The 7,500-nt window shown below is 38.3% G+C and overlaps 1 pseudogene; it reads right to left on the bottom strand.

Moving 5' to 3' along the window:
* Positions 1–7,500, bottom strand: part of LOC125031374 — a 23,617-nt pseudogene that overhangs the window by 14,429 nt on the left and 1,688 nt on the right.

The following is a 7,500-nucleotide window of genomic DNA, read 5'->3' as shown; positions in this document are numbered from 1 at the left end:
CGCTTTTTATGAACATCTGCCTATATAGCCGCGTGATCGAACGGCAATCCGCGCACAGAACCTAAATCGGTGAACAGTTGCAGTGAACTCCCTCGCTTCTCCTCGTTGCGGCTAATGTTCAAGACATGAGTTTGAACATGACTCGCGACTGTCTGAAAGTTGGAGTTGGCGTGGTGAGTTTCAAACTTGTTCAATTCTTTTCTTTTTCTTTAATCGAATCGGTTGCCTAGAGCGTTCGGTCCCTTTTCGTTCTGTTCTGCCGTTGATGTTCAAAAAATGAAAACGAACGGTTGCCTTAAAGTCGGAGATGAGATTTTGGGTTGTTATTTTTTTAGCTTGTTTGTATCGGTTTATTTTTATTTTTTTTATTTTATTTTTTCTCTCTTTTTCGTTTTGTCTTTCCTCTCTTCATAATTTTCATTGTCTCCCTTTGTATCAGCAGAGAACTTCTCATTTTTTATTGTCCTTTATCAACTCAATTGGTTGCTTTATTCCTCATAATATCGGATCGCTTATACTTCATATAAAAGCCAAATAAAGTACAGGTAAACATATCTTGAAATTATCATCCATTTCCATGCGTTAAACTTTAAGGTCAATTTCGAAATCACGAGCCATTGTATAAACTAAGTATCTTCTAACGAAACAAACACTCTTTTGAAAGTCCAATTTCTCATTTACAATTTCCTGCCTCGTCATTTTGTCGGTAGTTGTTAAAAATCCATAACCATTGCGTTTTTTTCCGCTTCCTTAATTAATACACTATGAGAAAGCTAATGAGTCGCGAAGATATTGCATTGCATCTCTCTCTCTCTCTCTCTCTCTCTATCTATCTATCTATCTATCTATCTCATTCTCTCTCTCTCTCTCTCTTTCTTTCTCTCTCTCTCTCTCTCTCTCTCTCTCTCTCTCTCTCTCTCTCTCTCTCTCTCTCTCTCTCTCTCTCTCTCTCTCTCTCTCTCTCTCTCTCTCTCTCTTATTCTCTCTCATTTTCTTTCTCTATCTATCTAACTACCTGTCTTGCTGTTTATCTGCCTCTATATCTATCTCTTCACTATCTTTCTACCCATCTGTCCATCCGTTCATTAGTTCCCTCGGCGCTACAGCAATTACATTATGTTGCATCCTCTTTCTAATTAATTACTTAGGTCCTAACCAATAGAATTATTTGATATTACTCACAGTGTTCATATCAGCATCACATTAACCACATGGGTCTCTACGCACTGTACCTCTGATTCGTTCAATTTCATGATACGTCTTGCCTCTTTTCAAACACAAATATGGAAGTGAATGACAAATAGATAAAGAAAAAGGTTTAAGAGAGAAAAAAAAGTGTGTAAACATTAAATGTCAGCTGATCAGAATACAAAAGGTGATGGCGAATCGTAATAGTCCTTTTATTATCTCTCTATCTTTATCTTTCTCTCTCTCTCTATCTCTATCTCTCTCTCTCTCTCTCTCTCTCTCTCTCTCTCTCTCTCTCTCTCTCTCTCTCTCTTCCTTTCTCTCTTTCTCCCTCCCTCTCTCTCTCTCTCTCTCTCTCTCTCTCTCTCTCTCTCTCTCTCTCTCTCTCTCTCTCTCTCTCTCTCTCTCTCTCTCTCTCTCTCTCCCCCCTTCTCTATCTATCTATCTATCTCTAATAATGTAAAACAATATAATTCAATTATCTCTTCTCCTCCTACACAGCTGTTTCATCCTCAGATAATTATTTTAATAATAACCAACGCCTTTGTCACTTCGTTAACATAATTGTTACCATCAGCGCCATATCGTCATTAATATCATTATCGCTGATGACCATAATCATTATTAACATTACTGCTTCTGTTGTTATGTTTGTTGATATAGATACAGACCCCAGAAATGCAAGAATGCGGGAATTAACGAAATTTGGGAAAGGTCTTAATTACTTCGCAGATTTTTTTCGATATTTAAAACTCCCCTGGGCCATTTACGAGATTAAACGTACACCAAACAAAAGGAAGAAAGTAAGAAAGAAAGAAAAAGAAGAGGAAAATAAATACGCACACCGAAAAGAATGTCCCAAAATCTAAGAGTGAAATAGGCTGTTTCCAACGAAGCTAAATACCTCGATTAGATATGTTCAGAGTAAAGAAAGAAAATACGAATAAAAATGTTCCTTAGGGCGATAGAGAATTATGTGTGTGCGTGAGGGTGGGGGTGTTGGGGGATGGGTACTTGCTCCTTAGCATTTAATATTCTTAAGAATCGTAAATAGACATAGGAAGAAGGAAATTTCCCGTTATGAACTATAAAAAAACTAGCCACGAGAAGGGGGGGGAAGGGGGGAGGCGAAAGGTCATAAAACCTTTTAAACCGTGAGATGGTCGACTTTAAAAGAGACTTCTGTGGGTTTTCGCTAAACGGGTTAAACCAATTACACTTTACAAAACTTTACTGAACTGTATCCTGCATCTGAGTTCTCGATGTGCTAAAAGTAGACGGGAAAGAGTGAGTTATTATTAAAACTAATTTTGTCCCATTTCCAGTGAAATAGAAATCCGAGCTTTGGAAGATCGCTGAGTTTAAAAAAAAAAAAAAAAAAAAAAAAAAAAAAAAGGTCTTTTCAACACCAAATGAATTACTTTTTCATTAAATAACCGGACAATAGTGTAATTTGTTTAACTCAATAAACAACTTAAAATGAACAATCCCTCGAACTGTCTTTTTTTTTATACTCCTTCTGCACACACTTTTTTGAATTAACGAACATAATACGAATCATTGAGATAATGTTATGCAAGTAAATACATCAGAATATTGCTGAACGTTATGTGACTGAGGGAAATGTATGTCTGTCTTTTTGTCTGTCTATCTATCTATCCTTCTATCTCTGCCTGCCTGGTCGTCTCCCCACCCCCCTCTCTCCCTCCCTCTCTCTCTCTCTCTCTCTCTCTCTCTCTCTCTCTCTCTCTCTCTCTCTCTCTCTCTCTCTCTCTCTCTCTCTCTCTCTCTCGCTCTCTCTCTCTCTCTCTCTCTCTCTCTCTCTCTCTCTCTCTCTCTCTCTATCTCTCTCTCTCTCTCTCACTTACGTTCCTTCCCTTTCTCTCTCTCGCTCTCTCGTGATGTTTTCATGCCTAAAGAAAATCGTGAAAAAATAAACAGAATTGCTAATTATTCATGAAACATACATTCGACTGTCGAAATTAATGACGATTGCATATATAGTGATTTTTGAATGGGTGCCCTCTAGTGATTCCCAACCACTTTCATTCTGTGGTCCTCGACTAATATATGATAACTTCCATGGCCCCGTTCAGTGCCTGCTATCTTTTTCAGATTCAGCTATTACTAGTTATGAATAGTGTGATGGTGCCAGTAATTAAGGGCAAGGGCACTATGTGGAGAGATTCCAATTTATTGATATGGGAGAGATGATTATTTGTGGGTACTGCAGTGCATTAAGTTGCGGTATCCATATTATTTGACGGTATGTGTGTGTGTGTAACCAAGGGAAGATTGATTCTATTTATATAGATATCCGATGTCGAATCTACTGTGTTAAATATTATGGCAGGGATTTTTTTTTTTTTTTTTTTTTTTTTTTTTGATTGAAAGCAATCTTATCAAAGCCAGATGAACACCAAAGTAATTTACTACAATAGATAATAAACTGAACATTTTATGATGAACTGATATCACTACTTGTTAACCTTAAGAAACATTTTAAAACTAACTTCATGATCAATAGCAATGATCAGTAAAAGTAATGATAACGACAACAATAAAATGATTTATTAAAAACAAGACAACAGTTTCGAAATTCTCCTGGACCCCATCTTCTGGACTATTTGTGCATTGTGAGTTTTTTTCTACCGATAACAAAAAACTATATTGTAGAAACAGAACATGTAGCACCCCATCCCAATCAAAAATAACTCACCTCTCACCATAACTAACACCATACATCACCATATGCCACCAGTTTATGCCACAGATCCTCCTCACGGGCCCTGTGGAAGACCCTGTTGTGGATGGAACTATGGTGGAATTGTTGGACACTATATTTGGCCACTTGAGATACTGGTATGTTTCCCGGAGACCAAGATAATGTCATTCTTTGCCTGTGATGTTTAGATTGTTTTATTCTGATGTATAATAATAATGATAATAATGCTACTACTACTACTACTAATAATAATAAGAAGAATGATAAACAAATAATAATAATGATAATGATAATAATAATTATTATGGTAATAATGATAATAATGATAATGATAATAATAATAATAATAATAGTGATAATGACAATGATAATGTTAATCATAATGACAGTAACAGTAATACAAATAATTATAAGGATAATAATATTAATAATAACAATAAAATTATAATAATAATAGTAGCAGTAATAAAAAAGATAGAGCTCTCTCTCTCTCCCTCCCTCCCTCCCCCCCTCTCTCTCTCTGTTTCTCCCTCCCTCCCTCCCTCTCTCTCTCTCTCTCTCTCTCTCTCTCTCTCTCTCTCTCTCTCTATCTATCTATCTATCTATCTATCTATCTATCTATCTCTCTTCCTCTCTCTCTCTATCTATCTATCTATCTATCTCTCTTCCTCTCTCTCTCTATCTATCTATCTATCTATCTATCTATCTATCTCTCTTCCTCTCTCTCTTTCTCCCTCCCCCCCTCTCTCTCTTTCTCTCTCTCTCTCTTTCTCTTTCTCTTTCTCTCTCTCTCTCTCTTCCTCTCTCTCCTTCTCCCTCCCTCTCTCACTCTCTCTCTTTATCTCTCTCTCTCTCTCTCTCTCTCTCTCTCTCTCTCTCTCTCTCTCTCTCTCTCTCTCTCTCTCTCTCTCTCTCTCTCTCTCTCTCTCTCTCTCTCTCTCTCTCTATATATATATATATATATATATATATATATATATCTTTCTCTTTCTCTTTCTTTCTCTCTTTCCTCCCTCCATCCCTCCATCCCTCTTTCCCTCCTCTCTCCCCCTCCTTCCTTCTTCTCATCCGCTCCCTCCCTCCCCCTCTCTTCCTCTCTGTCTTCCTTTCAGCTACAACTTCGTAGCCAAGTATGACATGCTCGGGGGAGTGCAGTTTCCCAACGGTTCCTGGAGCGGATTGATGGGTCTCGTCCACCGTCACGTAAGTTGATCTTCATTATCGAGTAATCTATCGAGAACGAAGAGGAGGATAATTATATTTACATTTTTAATGATGTCAAAATTACGGTGCTTTATCCTGTCTTTTTTTTTATCACCTTTTCGTATTATCGCCTGTTCGTTACCTTACCATCTTATCACTTCATCTCCTTAGCACCCCTTTATCATTTCATCATCCCCTGATCACCTCATATCACCCCCTCACTCCCCATCACCCCCTGATCACCTAACGCCGCCACCTAATCGCTCTCCCTTAGGAACTGGACATGTCTGGCTTGGGGCTCGTCATGACCTACGACCGCTTCCGGGCCGTCGACGTGAGCGAGTACCTTTACCTGGACGAGTCTTCTGCGGCGTATCTGAGGCCGGTCGTCGGGTCCCACGTCGAAGGTTTCCTCAGGCCGTTTGATCTGAGGGTTAGTTGCTTTGCCTTCGTGTGGGGGGAAGGGAGGGAGGGAGGGTGATGAGGCGGGTAGACAGATGGATGGATATATAGATGCGTTTAAGATCTGATGATTTATACATATTTTAGAGGTATAACCTACATATCTCTGTTAGTAACATGTTTGTTCTAATCCGGCCATCCTTTTTCACAGATGTGGATGGGGATACTGGCAATGATGTTTGTAACAATGATGGCCATTAGCCTCGTCCATTTTGGATACAATTGCCTGATACGGTAAGGATAAGTATCGATCTGGCACCTGTAACATGTCAGACCTTGCCTCCTAATACCTTGTTACGCAAGCAGCGAACATCATGAATAAATCAATCAGGGTGTATAGCAAACGGTAAGACTGGTGAGACTTGCCTATAACCGTCTAACCTTCTAGGTCATTTGGAATGAAGGAAAGTCCGGTTCCTTCTGACGCCGAGGACTTTCAGCGGAAGGAGCTGCTCCGTGTCACGAAAGACTCTGTGATGTGGACCGTCTGCACGTTGTTGGCGCAGTGTGAGTTACTTTCTCTTTTCAGATCTTAAGGACTAAACGCGAATCACTAGCAGCATTTTCATGTGCAATATCTGCTAAATGCATCTAGTTGTATAGGTAGAATGCTTCTGTTTTTTTTTTTTTTTTTTTTTTTTTTTACTGTAGTATCAATATCCGTATACTGACGACTGTCCTTCCCGGCACAGCTGCCCCAAAAGTCCTGCGCGGGGACTCCATCAGGCTCGTGTCAGGCCTGTGGCTTTTCGGCTGCCTCATCCTGGCCTCCGTGTACCGCTCCAACCTCAAGGCCATGCTCATCTTGCCCAGGGTCAGCGTGGCCTTCAACAGCCTGGAGGAGCTGGTGGAGACGGACCTTCCGGTGTGGGTCGCCACGTCCTCGGCTCTGCATAATGCCGCCGCGGTGAGTGGGAGGGAATGCATACGAAGCTAAAGCTGTAGCGTCGAGTGGCTTGGTCAGAGTGAATACATTATTCAAGAGGAATTTTAAGGTTTACACTAAAAACATATTTCAAATGTACAGTTTCATTGCTTATTTAGTATCTCTTATTTCAAATTGCTTATTTTGCTTATATGAATAGTTTTGGGGGATCCAAACTATCGCCCTTTGTTATGCAAAGAAGACGGGCGAAGAATTGTGCGGAGATAACAATGGATGGGGGAGGCGGCAAGCTGTCGTCTGCCTGAGACATTTTCTGAGAAATGAGGAGTGGACGAACTGAAGGCATTGAGATAATGTAACAGAACGAGTGTGTGTGTGAGTGTGTATGTAAATATATATATATATATATATATATATATATATATATATATATATGTATATATATACATATATATGTACAACTATATATATATACATATATATACACATATATATACATATATATATATATACATATATATGTACAACTATATATATATATATATATATATATATATATATATATATATATGCATATATATATATGTACATATATATATACATATATACACTTATACACAGATGTGTGTGTGTGTGTGTGTGCATATTTGCATACATCGCATCCGGGAATAATGTCAACGCAGCATCGGGCAGATTCAAACTGTCCAAGGTCGCGGCAGCAATTATACGGACAACGAGTGGGAGATCAAAGCCGTCAGGTGCTTCGTTAGCTCATATCTGATATATATACTCTGTAATTCCTTTGATGTATGTATATTATCGAAATCGGTCAAATGCATCTCTTGTACTGTGAAGATACATACCTTTTACTATATATATATATATATATATATATATATATATATATATATATATATATATATATATACAACATGTACATTATATGTATATATGTATATGTATATATATGTATATGTCTGTGTGTTCATATGTATATGTATATATGTATATATATATATGTATAATGTATATATAC

This window comes from Penaeus chinensis, chromosome 1 (assembly GCF_019202785.1).
Source record: "Penaeus chinensis breed Huanghai No. 1 chromosome 1, ASM1920278v2, whole genome shotgun sequence".
Classification (NCBI taxonomy): domain Eukaryota; kingdom Metazoa; phylum Arthropoda; class Malacostraca; order Decapoda; family Penaeidae; genus Penaeus; species Penaeus chinensis.
This window is presented reverse-complemented; position numbering and strand designations above follow the sequence as displayed.